At 32.5% G+C, this 22836-nt stretch overlaps 1 long non-coding RNA gene and 1 other non-coding gene across 2 annotated transcripts; one reads left to right on the top strand and one right to left on the bottom strand.

Moving 5' to 3' along the window:
- The first annotated feature begins 513 nt into the window (after positions 1-513).
- TRNAD-GUC (transfer RNA aspartic acid (anticodon GUC)) lies at positions 514-585 on the top strand. Its single transcript has one exon. It is a non-coding gene; the product is annotated as a tRNA-Asp (tRNA).
- On the bottom strand, positions 534-1603 carry LOC149571238 (uncharacterized). The gene is made up of 2 exons (XR_016358454.1): positions 1505-1603; positions 534-1236 (listed from the first exon to the last, which is right to left on the bottom strand). It is a non-coding gene; the product is annotated as an uncharacterized LOC149571238 (long non-coding RNA).
- Positions 1604-22836: the final 21233 nt, after the last annotated feature.

A 22836-nucleotide genomic window follows, 5' to 3' on the forward strand; every position in this document is an offset into this window, starting at 1 on the left:
TAGCTTTGCCAGCATTCGATTGCATGCACTGATTGAAAGCTGTTTAGTTATTAAGCAGGTCGATAGTACACAAATGTAAAGGATGCGACTGTTTGATAGCATTTCACTTCATATAATATAATGACTGTTGGATGACTTTGAAACCTTAAGGTGAACGCCAGAAAACGAGCTTCGGAACAAGGTGTTAATATTCGACACAACCCAACAGAATTTTATTAATTGTTGCGGCTGCCCTCGACAACTCGGACACCTATTTAGAAATCGTGTTGATCGTTCGCTGAGAATGAGACCAACTCAGAAAAACATATGCTTGACTCTTTCGCATTGTAAGAATACCACAAATCAGTTTTCTAGGCCTAGCTATTATAATATAAAGAATACCCAAATCAATTTTCAAAACCTGGCTACAATAATCAGAGCCATTTATACCAAAATTCCATTATAACAGTGTTGGTAAAACTTAAGGATAGCATTATAACAGGCTACGTGCTAAAAGGAACCAAAAACAATAGAGTCGTTGTAGTATAGTGGTGAGTATTCCCGCCTGTCACGCGGGTGACCCGGGTTCGATCCCCGGCAACGGCGTCTTTTTTGCGTTAATCCAAATACCAGATTTCTGGCTCATTTTCTTTCCATAATTTACGAAAAACACCGGTCACACAATTGCATCACAACCATGGTAAAAGATAACGGTAATATAAAGTGCATAAAGCCCGCACTATGACAATTTACCAAACGGCCAGAAATATGAGTCAATCACATTCTGCAAAAACTTCAAAACCTCTAAAAGCGGTGATTTCAGAAATTAGTGCAAAAACTTCAAATCACCCACCAAAAAAGGGAGATAATAGGCTACAAGCAACCACAAAAACACAAACGATAGCTCAAATACTTGAGAAAACGACGTAACGCAAAGTCATGAAAAGCTAATCAGCGAGCATGTTTGGCATTCATGGCGTCCTTCTTTGCGTCTTCAGCATCCATGGCGTCGAGATCTCTGTCGAGCTCAATGCGAGCCTGAACAAGGGCATCGTAGAACTCGTTGGCATCATCATCATATATCTTTACACCGTGGTTTAGCAGATCGTGAAACTTGCTCACCGGCCTCTCCCTCGGCGGCTCTTTCTTCACACGCGGTGCCTTTCCTTTGCTTTTCTCTGCCGCTGTTGAACCCCCTGCCTTGGAATCGACATTGGAAGCGTTTCTGTTGTTTGAAGAAGACATGGTTGCTGTATTCTGCATGCAAACACCAAGTAGATCAGACATTGTGAAGTAAGTAAATATGTAAAACCCTACGAAAAAATTCAAACAAAATGAAATGCAAAGATGATGTAACAAAACCCCGCGAAAAAATTCAAACAAAATGAAATGCAAAGATGATGTAACAAAACCCCGCGAAAAAAGGCAAAGACGAAAGATGAGATGGTGAAGAGGGAAAACTGGTTGAGCATATATAGAGATTTGCTGTTGGCGTGAAAGAGAAGATAAAGGGTATAGCTGACACCTGTCAAATAAAATGATTACAGAGAGAGGAAGGGGTAATATCAGGCAACGGCTACCCAGGCAGGAGGATCGACTGCCTGGGTATCCCCGCCCCCCATCCTCATGCCTCATGCCATCGTTCATGCCATCTTCCTCTGCCGCGGCCGTACTCTGCAACTAATTGTGACAAACAAAGTATAGACGCGTTCATAAAGGAAGGTGGGGAGTTTAGGCAGGAATTTATTCCGAGATGGCATTGCTAGCTCCAAACAAAATTTACACGCCAACTTGGATATCAATGTCACTAAAGTTCACACTAACTTCCTTAAAAAAAAGAAGCGGGAAGCCTGCTCATTTCCCCTGTGCCTTTTTTGTTCTTTCTACTCATCCTTGTTCTGGTTTGGAGCATTTTGTGTGCTGCATATTGTGTTCTGCTGAAGCTTCTCAACTGTCCAAAAATCTTACTGCTGCTACGTTGGTAAAAGTTATGTGCGCAGCATGTTTTGTTTTGATTTTCCCACGTCCATATAGTGTTGCTTCAAACATGCATTTCAGCCATTGTTGAATTCAAACATGCATATTGTATACTGTCTTCTGGGCACAGTAACTACGGATAGTTTTTCTCTTTCAATGTTATCGTTCGGGACTTCTTTGCTTCCGTATTGTACATAAATTTATCATGCGATTTGTATTGTTTTTGAAGTTACATTTCTTTACCAATCAGTATATGTTTAAACTTTTTTTTGAAAACTTATTCATTCAGCCGTGAAAGGTAGATCAAACTCTAGATATTTATTTTGACCTCATTTGTACAAATGATCACGACAATGCTCTCTCCGCCATATTTATGAATATAAATCTAATACTCAGTTTTTGTAATCGTGGAATTCTAGTCGATAATGACTAATAATCCACTTAAATCTTAGATAATAGCTTTTGGATTAAATTATGTGTTAGTTTCTCTATTAATATTTAGAATTATATTTTTAATCTATTATTAATATGGAGTAGTGCTAATAGATATATAAAAGACGTAATATTATTTTGTTGAAAATTGCTGTATAATTATATTTTTTTAATTTAGTACGTTTCTTCAGAGTGGTTGTTATTTAAGAATTGTAATAATATCTCATTATTAAAATTAGTTATAGAATTTTTTTAATATTTTTTGTTTTTTATTTGGTATAATTATATGAATAGTTGTAAAGAATATGATCAATGCCTCTTTCTATATGTTATCACTCATTACATTCTATACAGTTATATACGGATTTATATGATATAAATGAAATGACAAGGTTTGTAAGTATAATATTAAATTTTCAAATATACAAAATGATTCATTGTATAAATCAAAAAAGATTCTAACAATATTTAAGTTATAATATTTTTAATGAAAAGTAATGTCTTAAGATTTTTTAACTATGTTATTCCTATTTTAGGTTTCTTAATATCTATTTGAAATAGAAAATATAATCTCTTTAGGACTAACCTATGTTATTCATATTAATATACAAGTACGCACAAACTAGCTTACATAAATGAGAAATAATTAGAAATAGATCATTTAGAAAACTTAACTTGCTACTTTGCAAGATTGAAGATAAGAATAATTAAATCTATACTAGAAAAATGTATTTAAAATTGGATTGGCAAAAAAACTAAGACATATTGGAAATGAAATAGATAATGATAACATGACATTTGCCTTAGATTTTATATTGGATCAATACTCTCTCAAAGATGAAATCATACGTCTAGGGTACCATTTTGATAATGGACTACTCTTTTGACTGTTAATTCAACCTACACTTTTTTAAATCATATACTCTTGTTCACATATCCATGGGGATCTTACTGAACCTAAATCATAGCATGCACATTTGTGACGTACTAAAGAATCCTCTTATTTTCAAACAATAATGCCCCAAAATTATTTTTTCTTGTCATACGAGACAATGGGGATCACCACAAGTGAAAAAAAAAGAGTATTGATCTTATTTCTTTTACCACATTCAAAAGGGAGAAGACCCAAACAACTAAAAAAAAATCAAATATTGAACAAGTGCAATTAATTTTCACTTAATGAAATGGAAATGAGATGATTGACAATGATATATAAGATCTAGAGAAAACTAGGAAAGAAGGTTGAATTTCAAAAAAAGGAAATCCAAAGAAATATAACAGACAAATTTTGATTTTGAAAACAAAATTATAAGATAATAACTAATCTAATGATTCTGAAAATTAAATAAATGATACAATTTTAACCATAATTAAACATGAGTTGAATATGATTGTTTTAATAATAAAATAAATAGTATACACATATAATTAGAATAATATCTATTATATTATTCTACATTTAAAATAGTATAATTAAATTAGGTCAAGTAATTTACATTAGATCATATTAAAAAATCTAGTTTTTAAATTAAGCATGCATCTACATCATCTAGTATAAAATACATGATTGTAAGTTTGGGCTCCTTGGGACATTTCTTTTATACTACTATCCATGAGTTATACACTATTTGCAATAAGTATTATAAGGGACTTTTATCAACACCTATGAAGGTTAAAGTAAATGTATTTGAACAAGCACTTATGGGGCTATGTAATGTGTAGTGAAATGATTATAGCTTCACACATAATTATGTCATTTATCTATGTATTTGTATTAAAATTGTACTCATAAATCAAATTTAAACTTTACAGATTTGTAAACTTGTGAAACTTTCACATTATATCACAATTTATATTTATAATTAGCTAAGTAAGTAGTCATAAGAAATAAATTATAATCTAATAGGATCAATGGGTTATGGGTACAATCTACTATCTATAGTTTCTCTTCACCTTTACTTAATAACATTTCCCACATATTTAATTTCTCTTGAATTAAAAAATGGTACATAGAAAGCATAAGATGTGCCTAATTATAAAAGTTTCAAACGCTTAAAATAAGAAAAGAAAACTACAAAAAAGGGACATTAATGGGAGACAATAGGTGAGAAGAGCTTAATGATCAAAAGGTGATAAGACTGGGGTCCCCAAGTATTCTCCATCCCCTGTGAAGAACTAATATTTGTTGTGAATATAAAGTATAAGAGGATGATAAGGTGAGAAAGGTTTTTATTTCCCATCCTTCATTGTATTTTTGGGAAATGAAAGATTATAAAACAATTTTATTATATTAGATGTTGATAATACATTACTAATATAAAAAATGATTTTTATAAAAAGATGACAAACCTATTGTCCCAAATTTTTGTAGTTTCAAAACTTGGGATTGATCATTAAATTTTAAATCTTTTAGGAATTTGGCACACATTTCAAGGTGTATTTTTATCTCTTAATAAAATTATCTTGGGATGTGTGGTCTAATCTTTGAAAATGTCCCTCCCATAGTGTACTATGGATATAGGAATATTTTGACAACTAACTTTACCTTTTTAAGGAACTGACATGTAGAAAACTGCCAACTATACTTTTGGAAGCATCTAGAAAAATTGCAAGGTTGAGATTCATATTTCTCAACATTCTCCCCCTTGTTGAATACCTTACAAGTATATAAAGGTTATCTAATGTACCAAGATCAAAAGGGGAAGTATGATGGATCAAGTTCACCAAATGGATATGGTGAACCCATGCATATAATGAATATCTAACTAAAAAATTAGAAAATATGAAGCATGAAAGCATCAACTTCACCAAAATGTATATGGTGAACCAATGTGTACAATGACTAACTAGAAAATTAGAAAGTATGAAGGATGAAAGTTTCGGGTTCATCAAAATGTATATGGAGGAGAACCTAATAGTATGTAAAGGACATCAAACACCATGATGAAAAGGGGAAATGTAAAAGGTTGGGCTCACCAAAATGTATAATGTAAATTGTTAATAATGATAGATTTTCACTTCGTCAGGCCATACATTGGAAAGAGGGATCCTAAATTATTAACCCCTAAAATATTTAAATCTAATTTAAAAAACCCAAATAGATAAAGGGGTGCCAACACAAGATCTAGGTCCTTTTAAGATGTTGATTCTACGATCCCTTTTGGGTGGGGGGCTTTCTATTAATATATAAATGCATAGAAAGAAATGTGATAAATATGCAAGGATAGTTAAGTACACACTAATGCAATGATAAATAATAAGATAACATATCTAGTGTATCAAAGTAAGTGATATGAAAGAAAACAAAAGAAGATGCACTCACCTTAAGAGTTAGTAGAGGAAGTCACTTTAGATCTATAGAAACCCTTTCAGCCTTTACTAAAATTGAAAATAGATTAACATCTTTTAATCTAAGATTTGAACCTTTTTATCAAGAAAATACAAAAAATTCAGGAACAAGTTGGACACAGAATGACCTATACTATTATAGGTTGAACTTGAGGTGAACTATACCTTAAAGGGATGAATTTAGGGGTTTTGGGACTACAACTACAATTGTGCCTTTAGATCTATTATTTTGAATTTGCTAAATCTACATCTAAACACAAAAAAGGAAAAAAAATTGCTAAAGGTAAGCCCCCATTAAGGAATTAACCTTGAAATGAAATAAGTAAAGTATATAAGACAAGATAAAATGTAATTATTGTCTTTCTTGTCAAACATTGGTATTTTGCTTTCAAATTCTCTTTGATCCCAATTAAGAAGGACCTAAGATGTACATAGCTCCTTTTCCAAGTATTATTTTTCCATTGTTAGTACTTGTAATTTATCCTAGAGTTTTTATATCAGAGAGGCTTGTCTAAGCTGAGAAATATTAGACTCTTTCTCCTATATATTTTTTAGGTGTTTATTATTTTCCTTCCTACTTCTTCTATAGATGCATTTACATACATCTTCACATGTAAATTTCATGTAAATTTTGTGTTCTCTTTCTATACGAATGACAAGAGTTGCGTAATTTTGGTCTCCAAAGGTTTTACCCTTGTCTAAAAGGGATCAATAATGGCATTTATTTTGCCTATATTTATGGAAGTCTTTTGAAGTTGGTATACCCTATTAATGTTATGTGCAACAATTATTATTTTAAAAGAAATAATTAAATACATGTCACACAATTTATTTTATAAGAAAAAAAATTATTTTACATTTAAATTAAATAAAACACCCCTCATCTTATATTTTTTATGGAGTTTTACACTCCACATCTCTTAATTAAATGTTAATTTCACATTCTCTTATGTGGGTCACACCTTTTCATTTAATTTTCATTTTCCCTCTAATCTAGGAATACCTCTTGGCTTTGTTATATTATTGCATATCTTGTGTTTGCTTGTTGATTTGTTCATTGTGAGTGAGTGTTCAAGCATAAACGAAAGGTACAACAGAGAAAAATGCATTGCAAGGATTACTAGGTATTTTGTTGGATCTCTATAACACTTGGATTTGGAACTAAAACAAACATCTCATGTGTTTGGCTTGAGTGCTTTTACATGCTTTCATAGATTCACACTTCATTTGGTGCTCTAAAATTGGATCTAGATTTGCTTTCACGCATATATGTTTCACATAGTAATTAGGCCCTATGAACACTATTTGGGAGATCTTGAGAGACTAAGCTTCATTCGCTTACTTTACATGCGAAGCTCCTCTTAACGACGGATCCCCTTGTAGGTAGGGAAGGATATTTGTTATTGTCTCACTATTCCGCTTGGGTTTGTCCTCAACATCCACTAATAATTTCTCTTTTGAGACTGGTGGTGTTTGTTGTTGGATTTTCCAAAAAGTTGGTGAGGTGATTTCAAATTAGTGTGTCAAAGAATCTTGTTTGCTATGTTTGGGTAAGGTGAAAAGGCTAGAGGAGTATGCTATGTTCCCTTTTGGGCACATCAGAAACTTGGAACCCTTAAATCCAAACCAAGTCCTCATGTGGTACAACTTTCTGAGTCTTCTTTGATTAGAGAGGGTTAAACCATAGTGGACATTCCCTTTATTGAGTCAACCACGTGGATGGTACCTCAAGCGGTAATAGCCATTTTTGACGTAGTAGTAGCAACCGCTATATAAATGTCCTTGTGGGGGAAATCCCCACAGGTGTAGTCTTTTTTTGGGTTGTCAGATCTCCTCAGTATCTCCGATTGATTAAATTCTTGAAATATGTCAAAACCATAGTACGGTAGGATTGGATTTCACCCACTCTAGATTGCAAAAGCTGCAGAGTTGACCATTACTAAGAACCTTAGTGCTGCCAAATTTTCTTTTTTAGGACTATGTGCGTGATTAAAAAATATTTTGAGAACATACACAGTAGTGGTTCTAGGTATTAGATTCATACTACGACACTATTTTTGTTCATGCGCAAGGTTGCTTTGTCCCTTGCCCATTGCTTGTAAACGTTTTCTTGAAATCCTTGATTGTTGTTCTATGTGCCTGATTATTATTTATAAATATGAAATTGATCTTAGTTGGTTAAGTGGACTCGTCTTGTACCTTTTGTATTATAATAACAATAGTTGAATATGCATGCTTGAGAAGTAGGCTCATCTTGTACCTTTTGTATTATAATAACAACTCCTAATAGGGTTGAGGCTTCTAATAAGACCTAGTTCCCTAACAATAACAGATAAACTATATAGTTGTAATAGATTCCTAATAGGGTCAATATCTTTCACGAGATACTTTTGATTATGAGATACTAAATGGACTTAATTGTGGAAAAACTCCATAACCTCACAACGTGAAAATGACCTAGACCTTGATCCAATGAAGGCTAAGTGGGCTTAATCATAAAAGAAACTCCATAAGGAAAAACTCCATAACTTCACTATAGTAGAAAGCTAAATGGACTTAATCATGGAAAAACTATATAACCTAGACCTAGACCTTGATAATTAAATGGACTTAATCATGAAGAAACTCCATAAGTTCACTATGTGAAAATGACCATAGTGAAATGACCTAGACCTTGATGCAATGAACACTAAGTGGGGTTAACGCTAAATGGGTTGAAATTAAGTGGACTGAATCATAAAAGAAACTCCATAACTTAAACTAAGCAGGCTTTAATCATAGAAGAAACTCCATAATTTCACCTTGTGAACATATAGCCTAGATGTTATGCTATGAGTTATGATCTAGTGTCAATAAGACTAGAGTTCCATAAAGTTTTCTCCTAAATTAGATTAATAAATGATGGATAATATGATAGTTTTATCTATTGATTTAATTGTTCATGTTCAACTAGAAAACAATTTCTTTACCTTCATGAGATGAACACTAAGTGGGCTAAAATTAAGTGGATTGAATCATGAAATAAACTCTATAAGGAAAAGCTCCATAACTTCACTACAGTGGCAAACTAAATGGACTTAATGGTGGGAAAATTCCATAACTTCACTATGTAAAAATGATTGACAAAATGATGGGAAAAATCCATAACTTAACTAAATGACTGACAAAATCATAAAAAACTACATAACTTCATTAGACCTTGATAACTAAATAGACTTAATTGTGGAAATCTCCATGGACTTAATGATGGGAAAACTCCATAACTTCACTACGTGAAAATGACAAAATATGAAAAACTACATAACTTCATTATGTGCAAATGACCTCAAATGGCCTAGACATTGATAACTAAACAGACTTAATCATGGAAAATTCCATAACTTCACTATGTGAAAATGAACACTAAGGACCTTAAACACTATGGACCTTGATAACTAAATGAATTAAAGCTTGATAACTAAATGTACTTATCCACAGAAAACTCCATAACTTTACTATGTAAAAATGACCTAAAACTCCATAACTTCACTATGTGAAAATGACCTAGACCTTGATGCAATGATGAACACTTCACTATGTGAAAATGATCTATAGACCTTGATACAGTGAAATGGACTTAAGTCATGGAAAACTTCATAACTTCTCTATGTGAAAATGACCTAGATCTTGATACAATGAACACTATGGACCTTGATAACAAAATGACTCAGATCTTGATTGCTAGGAAGGCAGGAGAATTGCATCCCATGCTAGTTGTACTCAAGTTCATTCAAAATCATTTTAAGCTTAAATTAATGTACATACATAACACGAAGCCTAGTATTAAAAAGTAAATTAGGTGATCATCTTTAATGACACAATAAATGAATTAGTTAGTGATAAATAATGATGAATTAGAATATATGACTAGTGGACTAATCATATTAGATTTTAATAACTATAGATTTATAAGTGACAACATGATTTCCTAGTAAAGGTTTTGAAATTATAGAAATTTATTTTCTATATAAGAGGAATTCGCTTATTAGGGCAATATGAATCATGTGTCCTAGGCTTGCAGTAACATGCATCTCATTACTAGATCACAAGATTGGAAAAATATAGAATAAAATATATAATATTAACTTCTAATATAATTTTGAGAAATCATTTCATTGATGGTATAGTGAAATTATTTCATATCGAGGATATAATTGTATTTATTGTGATTTCAATATATTAATTGTTTTATTAAGGATATATGTAATAATTCGTATTAGTTTTTTTTTTAAATGTTTCAACAAGTTAAGGATCACTAACCATATTAATATTTCTCATAATGGATACAAAGTTTAAATGGCAATCACTCATCAAACTACCTGTGCAAGATGTCCCCAATGAAGGAAATGATTTTTCAAGTGCACAACTAGAGTGGACACCTATTGGACATCATAATGCATTTATGGATTTATGTGATGCTATCCCTCTTGAGAGACTGTCTTACTTTGTCAAGGGAGAAGGTCTACTTGATGGTACAAAAACAACGTTCATACGAAAAGAACATAATGTGATGAACTTGACAAACCCTAATAACCAAGCTGCCAAGATGTATTCAAGGTTTGTTTAGATTTAGTATAATAATTAAGCATGCAATATTTTAATTTTTTAAAATTTATTGATTATAAATTGGTATAAATATATTTGTACATGTATATACAGATATCAATGTGCATTTGGACCTGATGATAATAGAAGAAAACCCCAAACAAATATGCAAAGGTTACCAAGGTTTGCAAAGAAAAGGGGTTGTAAAACACACTTTTGTGTTAGAATTATGTATGGAAGACCAGATATTGCCATCATTACTTATAATGAGTTTAGTCATCAAGATGCTAATGGTGAATTTTGTCATGGAAAGGATGACCCTTCTGGTGATCCAAGGAGTATGGTTGCACTGAGATTGTCAAATGAATATAAATCTTATATTGAGTCATTGTTATTGATGGGTGTGGGGGTTTCCACAATATGTGAGCAACATTATTTGGATCCTAGTCTTACGAAGTTAATGAATAAAAGGGACACATTTTTGCTAAGAAAAGATGTAATGAATGCATGCAATAGGGTGTTCCCTTCGATCAAAAAAAAATGAAAATGATGCCAAAAGTGTAAGTTTATGGCATGTAGAGGAGAAAGACAACTTCTTCTACTATAAAACACTCAATAGTGGAGAAAACATTCCATTTATCATAGGTATTCAAACACCATGGATGCAAGAGATGATGGTGAGATATTCACATAACTCTATTATAGCAATGGATTCCACTTTTTCAACAAACAAATATGGTGTGAGTTTACCAACGTCAACTATATTAATACATTTTAGTTTAGTTCATCTAAAATTTATCTAAAATCTTAACTTATTGATTTCTTCATGTGCAATATGAGTTATATTCATTACTTGTATTTGATGAACAAGAGGTCGGCGTACCTATTGCATGGGCCATATCTTCAAGAAATAAAATTGATGATATACATGGGTGACTAGCAGAAGTTAACAAAAGAGGCAAGCAATGTAAAGATGATTGGCAAGTCAATGCATTCATGACCGATGACGCTAGTGCCGAGATTGAAGAAATTAGGTTTGATTATCCTCCAATTATATTTGATATATAGGTTTTCAAACTATACATTTCATTACTTAAACATATACTTTTAGTTTAATAACTGATTGTGTTTGAATGCTACTTATTAATGCTTATAATGTAACTTGTAGATCATCCTTCAATTTTTGAGTACTTTTATGTATCTGGCATGTACGTAGGGCATGGTTGAAGAATGTCTACAAGTGAGTCATTTCTACTTAAAATACATGTAAAGTTATATTTGTTAACATCATAGCTTGATATTATCTTTTTTATTATAGGTTTGTAAGCAATAAGGATGTTGCAACAAATATGTTCACTAGACTAGGTGAGATAATGTATGCCATAAGTGATGATGGAGATGTCACTACTCATCTAATAAAAGAATTTATGGATGAATTCAAAGAACAAATAGAGTTTGTTGATTACTTTAGAAAGACTTGGTGTCATGATGAGAGATGCATTGGTAAGATCATATACATTATTCATTACATTATATTTTTATTTTTATTGCTTGGTTCTTTTATTATATATATGCTAAGACATTATCATATTTTTGTCATAGAAATGTGGGCAAATTTTTTTAGAGGTTTCTCTCATGCAAATCAAGATACTAATGCTTCCATAGAGTCATACCGCGTGCACATCAAGAGTCACTACTTGACCGACTGTTCTAGAAAATGCACAAGGAGAATGGATTGGCTCATTCATGTTCTTCTTCATACGGTAGAGCCATACTATAAAAATAAGAGATACTTGCAGTTATCTGGGTTTGTAACCAACTTCAAAAAGGAAAGATACTACCTAACTTCTTTAGAGAGATAAAAAAGAATAGCAGATATAGATTGCTACCTATATGACCTTCCTGATACATTTAAAGTTAGAAGTCAAACGATTTTAACCAAATGGTATCTTGTAAGAAAATTTGGACCAAATTTGCAAGTGTGTGATTGTGAGTGGGCAAAAAGAGGTAACACATGCAAACATGTGCTGAAGATTTTAGATCTACTAAAGAGAACCAATATAAACCAACAAGGTCAAGTGGTTGGTAAGTATCATTTGAGAGTTAATTTTAATTATTTATATTATATAATTGATTATTATATTGTTAAGACCTACTTAAACTGATCTTAAATACAGATGATGTTACTGCATTGGTTGAGGATTACGACAAAGTTGGAGGGAATTTTGGTCATAAAAACTATAACATTGGTAATAAGAATGTGTGTTTACAAGTAAATATTAAAATATTTTATGGATCAAAAAGTTAAGTGATTTTTTTCCAATTGCAGATGGTTCTATACCTTCAGAAGATCAAGATGTGCTTGGAGTCAACATTGGTGAAGATGAGAGAACTGATAACTTTTAATAACAATTTTTTTCTTAAGAAATATATAGTATTTTAAAATAGTATTTTAACTTTACAATTTTAGGTTTTTTACTACAAATTGTGTGAGATCATTTGATACTTCTCATGATGAACTTCAAAATTGCATTGATTATGTAAATTCATTTATCCAAAATTTGTCAACTAGAGAAGAATATGAAAAACAAATATTCATTCAACATGTTGGGAGATTTAGAAATGAGATACATGCATCTCTTGCTTCAAGTTCCAATTTTGAATCAATTCCTGGTTCAGAGAACATGCCTATGAGGCGAAAGAAACCATGGTTTAGTCTAATCAAAATGTGGAAGCGTCGATTTATTCATTAAAAAAAAAACCTATGACTCAAAACTTAAGTAAAAGAGTTGATGACGATGAAAATTTTCAATTCCCCTCTATACGCTCTAAAAAGAAAAAGGGAAAAAAAGCCATTAATTGTTCAGGCATAGCAATACAAGGAGAAAGAGTTATTCTGTCACAACAAGGTGAGTACATTTATTTAAAAGTACTTTATTACTTTCAACATATAGCTCAATACTTGTTATTTTTATTTCATATGTTGAACATGTGTCAATATAGGTTTGGTTGATCAAGGAGAATCTCCACGACGTCGATTGTCTTTCTCTATTGATTTGAACCAAACAATAACCGATGACACACAAGTACTAGATGGTAATTTACTCACTATTAACTATTTTATTAAAATTGATTACTTAGTTCACATTTCTAATTGCATTTAATGCTTTATCAAATAACCAAGATGTAGTTTGTGGAGATCAATCATCAATGCCAAAGGTTATTCATCCTTAAACATTTCAACAAACTTGTGGAGGTAATGGAATTTTAATTTTTCGTATTGTTACATAATGTGATATAGATTATGAGAACAATATTCTGATTTAGAATTTGTTATGATAGAAAAAATAAAAATTTGAAACTATATTTGAGTTTTTAGTTTATAATTTAATTTTATCTAAATGGATGTGTTAAATGTGCATTGTTGTATTAGATGATCAACAAACTAATCAACAATATGGGTTGCCCTTTTCTATTGATCTTAACCAAAACACAACAAGTGGAGATGGTAAGGAAATTATGAAATGATATTCAATTTTCTAAAACCTTATTTTTAAATGAATTTTATAACTAACTCATTCATTTTGTAGGTATTGATGATATCTATATGGAGGATTATGGCCAATAAATTTTGAGACAACCATTAAAGTCTATAAAACTTTATATAAATGTATTCATGAGTATATTTGTACGGGCACTTTATATGGCTATTTTATAAAGCCTCATTAGTGTTCCAATATGTGGTTAGAGTTTGAATAGCTAAAAGATATAAGGGAAGCCTTTTGGGTTTCTTAACAATTTTAGTTTAGGGATTACACTTTACAGATCTTGAATATTATGAGTAACGAATGAGGGTTTTCTTTTTGGTTCTTTCCCTTAGGAGCTCTTTTTGAACCAGTTTATTTATTATAATATATGGTCATATTCTACTCTTGTTAAGAAAAATAATAACACTCATTGAAATTAGACCACTAGCATGTACATGGAAATTCCACCTCTTATTTTTGATAACTAGTCAATTATTTTTAATAAGTCATCTCTCTCTCTCTCTCTCTCTCTCTCTCTCTCTCTCTCAAAATTAATTAATTAATCTTGAGATAATCATTATATTTTATCAAACTTTATATAAATGAATTCATGATCATATTTTTATCGACACTTTATATGGTTGTTTTGTAAAGCCTCATTAGTGTTCCAATATGTGGTGAAAGTTTGAGTATCTAGAGGATATAAGGCAAGCCTTTTGGTTTCGTCGACAATTTTAGTTTAGCGATTACACTTTGCACATCTTGTATATTATAAGTAATGAATGAGAGTTTTCTTTATGTTTCTTTCCCTTAGGAGCTTTCTTTGAGCCAATTTATTTATTATAATATTTTATGATATTCAATAAGTAGTGTAAAATTGGATACATTCAATATTCAATAAGTAGTGTAAAATAGTTGGCCAGATACATTATCCAAAATTATGGACGAGGAACACAAATTAGATATTGAAGAAATAATCAAATCATAACAAATTGAAGGTAGCTCTTGAGTCTACAAGCAATACAAAGTTATAAGAGTGTATATCTATGAGTTACATTTTTACTCTCTATTTGAAAGTTTTGGGGAAATTCAACATTAAAAGCAATATGATGAAGTTTTTATATCACAAATATTAAAACAATAAATACTAAGGATGTATTTAAACAATTAGAGTTTGACATAGAATTGGTAGGACATGATTAAACAATTGAGAGCCATTCAAAAATTGGGCTTAGAGATTCGAGATTCTAATTGAACCCAAGTAACAAAACATAAATGCCACTTGTCAGTTTGAATTTATTCATTATGAAACTATCAAACTAATAAAAATGAAAAATAATTGAAAAAAGAAACACAACTATCGCAAGTGTTTAAATATAATGAATAAAACACTAAACATTAATTCTAAATATGTAAATAACTTTTAGAAAATAAAATTTATATAATTTTATAATAAATTATTTATTGCAATTCTAATTATTATTTTGCTTAAATAACATTTTTATTATAACATATTAATTTTATTTATATAATATTTTCAACACTATTAATTTATACCACATTAACAAGGATACTATATCATTAGTATTCTTCAATAATTAATTATGACAACTAATAAAATATCACCCTTAGTATTCATGTTAGTCTACTATACTTTTACCTAGTAAGGCAATGGCTATCCAAGTAGGAGGATAGATTTCCCAGATGCCCGCCCTTTCTGTCCTTTCTGACACTACAGTGTCCTTCCTACAATGATGCCTACACAAACATACTTTGTTGTCTTTTCACACTCTTGCAAATACGCCCCCTCTGCCAAATCTGACATCCACAAACTGGCGGTCAAAAATAAATGTTAGATAATTGTTTTTTTTTTGCCGCAAGGAAAGAAATGAGGGCGGTGCCCAAAAAACTGGTTGCTCATGTTTTTGAACTTAGATTAGATATTAGGAGTAAGCTATCTGTAAAACCTCTATCAAATAAATTTGTGATATTTTGTGTTAACATCATAATGTTTTTGACACTTGAGTGCCAACACACTTAATCATATTCCACATTGGATGCCGAGTACATCATGCATGCTGAGTGAAGTTCAAGTGCTGAGTAAGTTCAAATGCCGAGTAAGTTCAAGTGTCGAGTAAGTTCAAGTGCCGAGTAAGTTTAAGTGCCGAGTAAGTTCAAGTGTCGAGTAAGTTCAAGTGCCGAGTAAGTTCAAGTGTCGAGCTGGTATAGGTGCCGAGTAACACAGAGGTGCTGAGCACTAGTAACTCAATAATGCCAAGTTGCTGCATTATTTAGGAAATTGAAGATTCACCAGATCTAAGACGACAAGGTTGTTATCTAGAAATCTGTGAATTAAAAGGAAGATAAGAATGATGAGTTGGTGGCATAGAATACCATGTAGAACGTTTTTAAGATACAACTGGTGAAGTTTCAAGAAGAAAACAAGATATGAGGTAGATACATTGTATCCTACCCAATCAATTTTGAAACCCTAAAATTGAAGATAAGTATTGAGCAGAAAATGAAGATTGAATATGGATTGTAGATCCATACCTAACCCTAAATCTTCAAATGTCTTTATAAGGAAGAAAAAACTTCATTGTAAAAAAAAATAAAAAAGAGAGAGATAAGAGGTATGAGAAAGTATACAAGGGTTCGCAAGGAAGTCTATTTTTAGAAGTGAGGATTATTAGATCAAAAAAGGATCCAGATCAGAGAAAGCAGAACAAGTGCCTACAATCAGCAATCAAGGATTGTAATCAGTCAGGTTTATTGTACCTAATACTTTCTAGCAATTGTATTAGAATAAAAAACCTATGGTGATAGGTTAGCTTTACAGCTATTTTGTAAGAACCTTTTGATTAGGTGATTAAAATCCTTTAACAGGGTAACACTTCATGTTAAGTATTTAAAAGCCTCTAACTAGGTCACTATTGATACAGTGTAAAGCCTTTAACAGGGCAAACCATCAGAAATGGTTGAACAATATTGTTGCAATAATTTTTGTGGGTATCATCCCCACCCCAGTTTTACCTTCTTATTCCTGGAGGGTTTCTAGGTTACCAAATTCCAATGTTAAGTGTTATTGATGGATGTGTCTGGTTTCATGATTATTTGATATACTTACATGCATGCAATTTACTTTCAGTTAAAAGTTTTATTGACTAAAGTATGATACTTATGATTCACCCCCCCCCCCCCCCTGCCCCCCTTTCATAAGTACTCTTTCCATATTTGAATATTCCAACAATTGGTATCAGAGCTTAATCCAGGTTCTCTTAAGGAAAAGCCTAATAGCTTGGAGGAAAAGATCTAAAGATGGAAGCCTTCAAACTTGGTAAGATCATTGAAAATCAAGTGATAGATGTGCAACTTGCTTTGCATAGCTTGGAGGAATTCAAAAACAAGTTGAGAAACTCATTAAAAAAGAGGAAGGATCTAGCCATAGCTGAAAATGATATACACTACAAGGAGATTGATACCACCAACATATTTTCCAGTGGAGACACTAAAGAGTTTGATGTAGCAATAGCAGAACTGATGGAGAAAAAAAAAGTCCAAGCAGATGAGATAAGATCTCTCAAGATGGAACATGAATCATAGGCTATAATGATATGTGAAATTACTGAACAAAAGAAAAGAGTAATTGATGATAAGGTCATGATGGAAAATGACAAAAGGAATCTTGGAAACAGACTTGAAGAAAAATATACTGAACTAACAAGGATCTCAAACATGCATATGGATACACTTGCCCAAATGATGAACCTTCATCATGAACTCAATGTAAAGGATATTGAGATCTCTACCTTGAAGATGCAAAATGAACAAATGCAGAATGAATTGAACAGGGAAAAAGAAGTAGCAGAGAATCTCAACAAATCAAGTGAAGCAATCAAATATTTTGAACAGTTGTTGAAATCACCAAAATCTACCCATGATACATCAGGACTAGGATACAACAACACTGAAGTTGGAGAATCATCAAAGAGTGCTGAACAAAGAAGTGATAAAGGTAAGAATTCAAAACCCACTTGTCATTTCTGTAATAAGAAGGGACATACAACTAATGTGTGCAGGAGTAGAAGACTCAATCAATCAAACATACCCAAAAGTTTCTGTCACAAGTGCAACATGCAAGGACATATGACACAAAATTGTAGATCCAATGTCACAATGACTCAAAGATTTGATGGACATTGTTATAATTGCAAAAAGTATGGACATAGGACATTTCAATGTAGATCAAAACCTATGTGGACATTAAATCAACCAGCAAAAATAGAAGGAAATGAAAGTCATTATCATTGGGATTACAACACCAGGTACAGTTGTCACTATTGTCAAGAATATGGACATATACCACAAAACTGTATAAGAACACATTTCAAAGGAAACTAAAAAAGATGGTTGAATCAAACTACATGTTTCAGTTGTTTGAAAACTGGTCATATCAGCAGAAACTATCCTACAAGATAAAAGGCACCCAAGACTGAAGATAACAAAGGAAAACAAATAATTGATGTTGAAAAGATAAGAGGGCAAATTAATAAGACTTGGAAAAAGAAGGAAGAGTGAAACACATCAAGTGGAGGGATCACCTCACCCAATGGGTTAAGTGATCATACTTCATCAAACTAAGCACATGAAGTACACAAGACTGATATACAAAGCTATATCATACATCAGTCCCAAGACAAAGAAGCTAAGCAAAGTATAAATCTTCATGAAACAAGATGTTAAGATAAAACTAAATGTTGATGCCGAACTGCCTTTGGATGCCAAGCTCCCAACAGCGACTAAGCTGAAAATTGATGCCGAGTTGTATAACTCCAATAGAAGCCGAGTAAAATGAAAATAATGGAAGCCGAGTTAGGTCAAAATTTCTTTAGAAGCCGAGTTGGCAGTTGAGCATTTAATGCGATAAAATTGGGGTATATTATCGCGATTTCAATTAGTTTTTCGCATCGCGATAAAAAAGAAAAGGAGAAAAAAAGAGAGTTGGGTGACTTCATAGCAAGAATCCAGTATTTCAAGCAGATTGCAAACTCATTCAACACATTTTTTGTCGATTTAAGGTATTTTACTTAAGTTTCGAGCTACGTAGGACTTATAAACTTGTTTAAATTATAAACCCTAGTTTGGCAAACAATGGCATCTGGGTCAGGAACCACCAAGGGTTTAGAGAGTCATGAAGTTCAGTTGGTCAGTAACGAAGTAAAACAACCTGAATTTAAGCCCATTCCAAAAGTAGCATACAAGAATGATCCTGCAGGAGCATTATCAGTTATTTCGGATAAGGTTGTTATGGTACAAGATGTTCGAAGATGTTACAATTGCAAAATTGGTGCCATAGGAGACTTAGAAATTCATAATGCATATGATAAACTATGTGAAAACAAAGTACTAAAAAATGAGTTTTCAATAGTAGAAAGAAAAGGATTGACCAAAACCCAAGCATTTTCGACTGTTTTTAAAATAGAATGGGTACGGATAATTTTGAGCTAAATACATGACAGAGCTTTTTGGTTAGAGTCAGGGCCAGTAAAATTTACCAAGAAAACTGTTCATAGGGTTACTGGTATTCCAACCCTAGATCGGCCAAAGACCCTGCGAAGTGACAAAAGGAAAATAATAGAGAAAAATACAGGTGCCAAATGGAATAATAGAGGAATGAGTATTGACACAGTCACAAATCCTCTACTAAATTTTGCTGTGAGAATTATTTCACACAAATTCTATCAATCAAGCAGGTTGAATAGTGTACCTTGTATAGCAGTTGATGTTGCATACAAAATAATCAAAAGATATCACACTTATGATCTAGCAGAGCTCATGTTTCAATAGATTAATGAAAATTTGGGAGCCATAAGGAAAAGCAAGGGAGCTCAATGCAAATTTGGATCAGTTTTGATGTGTATGTTCTTTTATCTGATGAAAGAATTTCCTTCTATAGGGAAAGTAAAATGGAATCCAGATAAAACAATTGTTGAACAAATTAATGGATACATTGAACAAATGGGTGAAAATTTTGATGCCCAAATGACAGGTTATTTTGAGGATTTCAAGAAATCCATGAAACAAAGGTCAAGGATACCAACTTCGTTAGTAGAAAAGCATACAAATGACATATGTTTCTTAGTTGATATAGATTATACTTATATACAAGCAGTTATACCTAGAATAGGATGGCTTAGGCCACTAGGTTATGAACTTGATGTTGATCAAGCCTCTGCAGCAATAACAGCTCTACTTGTAGAAGAAGCTGATAAAAATGCACCACATTTTGGCACTTATGATGTGGTAAGATAAAAAATAAACATGGAATTAAAAACTGCTTCTACATTGAAGAAGAAAGATAAATTAGTTAAGAAGATCAAGAAGAAGTTTGGCAAAGAAATTGAGGCTGAGGCAGAAGAAGAAGATGATAGTGAGGATGAAGATGAGCAAAAAATGGGCCAATAGAACTAACCCAAGGTCTTGAAGAAGACAAGAAGGAAGGTGTAGAGGAAGAAGAAGCCAAGAAAGCACCAACTGAAGCCGATCCAAAGAAGAGAAAGGCAACAGAACAGACTTCAGCCAAGCCCAGAACGAAGAAAGCTGCCACTCCATCACCTCAAAAGCCAACAACACGAGCATCAACAAGAGCCTCTACTCAAAAGGCTAAAGAGGAAGTTTCCAAGAAGAAAAAAGTCAAGGAATCTCAAGAAGAGCTAAGGAAAAGAAGAAAGTATGTGGCTCAACCTGACAGTGATGACGAAGAGCAAATAGAAGAGGTAAGCAATTCATCAGTTGATACCCTATATAAAAGGATTGCAAGTGGAGACTTGAACAATTTAAATAAAGTTGATTTTAGTAAATTTAATAAAGAAGAAAAAAACAAGATAGAAGAAACAATGTATGGAATGATGGCACAGTTCAAGTACACCCCACTTGAACTAGATGGTCAATTGCCAAAGGAGTTGTCAAAAATTATAGAAGACAGATGGCATTTTTACTTAAAAATGGAGAAGGAGATGAGGGAATCAACCCTAGCCTATGTATTGCTGGATTTGACTAGAGAAAAAATTAGCAAAGCAGTCAAAAGGCATAATAATAGGTTCACACCCAAATACAGGGCATTCTTTATACTTCAAAACAGAATGGAAGAGATTGTTCAAAGAACAATAAAATCGTGGAAGAATTTGTATAAAAAGATTGAAGATTTTCTTGAGGAAGAATACAAGGAAGAAGCAACCATACCAATAGAAGAAAGGAAAAAGAGGAAAGAAGAAGAAGAAAAGAGAAGAGAAGAAGAGAAGAGAGAAGAAGAAAAGATAGCTAGAAAGGAGGAAAAGACACAAAAACAGGATACAATGGCAACAGTTGAACAAGAGGAGCAACTAGATCAGAGTGTGCAAGACACACAATTGCCACCCCGTAGCCCTCCACAAGCATCCATTCCACTTGCAGATACAATAACAATTACTAATGTTCCTGATACTTCTGGTCAGAATGTCAATCCATTAACTGCAGAAGATTTGAAAAGAATTCTTGACCAATCAACACGACAAGCAATATTATGTACAGAACCAGTATTGGTCAGTATAGATGAGTTATAGAAACTAGTAGAAAGTATAGTTAAAGATAAGGTGAATACACAAGAACCACCTTCTATCACAACTACTAGTAGTCAATTTGAAATACCAACTAGTATAATTGATGCTGCAAGACAAAATCAAAGTGCAGTTGTAGAACAAGGAAAGGAACAAACAGGATAGACCATTACATCTGATCCTACAACACAAATACAAGGTGCACTTCCAAAAATAACAATAATTGATCATGGTAAACAGAAAGAGGAGGAAATAGTAAAAACCCCTAAAGAACAGGTGGCAATACAAACACTAATAAATTTGCCTACCTCGGGGACTCCTTCACACAAGCCATTACAAATTTTAGTACCATCATCCAACACTACTAGAATTGCAAGGGTACTTCATTATGGAGACCCTGAATTAGATGAAGAGATAGTCATACCAAGTTATGACTCAAAATCAATAACCATTGATCAAATTAATGAAGTGCAGGATGCACTAAATAGAAGGAAAAGACAGGAAATACTCAAGACAGAGTATAAAAATAAGCAAACACTTTATGAGATCAAGGACATCTTTATGGATGCCTTCAGTTTGCAATCACCAGATGAGTCAAAGCATATCACAGAGCAATTAGCAGATATTGTTGGCTAGGTGACAAATGAAGACCTAGAAACCAGTGCAAAACTTATGGAATGGTCAAAAAAGAAATTTCAAGGGAAAGTGAACGAGAAAATATCAAGACAAATAGCAGTTTCACAAGTAGAATTGGCAAAGCTCATTGATAAGGTGAAGAAGGTACTTGAGAATATATTCTCACTATACAAAAAGTTGTGTGATTTTTCATATTTCACACAAGAAACTAGTCAAAAGATACTGAGCTTGGAAAGAAATTCAAACATTTCAAGCATGCAACTATCGAGTGATCCAGCTCAAAGTGAGAAGCATTTTGCTCAATCACTTCACACTCACAAAGAAATAGCTGTATTAATAGAAGATGAGGCCAATATCAAGGCCAAAGTAATACAACTCCAGTCCTCCATTACCCCACATTTAGAAATACTCCATAAAGAGCAAGTATATGCTGAAAATGTACTCAAGAAAGATCCCAATCTTTCTACATTAGATGGACTTGTTCATCTTGCTGCCAAGACTGCCATCCAGCATAAGTCACTAGAAATTACTTTGAATAATTGGGATGCAGCTCTTAGAATGATTATGGAGGTAAATAGCACATTTTTGGCCAAATATGGTCTTAACCCTTAAACACTCTTTGACATAAGTGTCAAAAAGGGGGAGATATAGATTGTAAAGGGGGAGTTATACAGATTAATAAGGGGAGAACAGATACAAAGGAGGGGTATTGATATACAAATAATATACAGATAAGGCACAATCAACTTAGGGGGAGT

This window comes from Cupressus sempervirens, chromosome 2 (genome assembly GCF_028749045.1).
Source record: "Cupressus sempervirens isolate cs-2001-9-10 chromosome 2, ASM2874904v1, whole genome shotgun sequence".
NCBI lineage: Eukaryota > Viridiplantae > Streptophyta > Pinopsida > Cupressales > Cupressaceae > Cupressus > Cupressus sempervirens.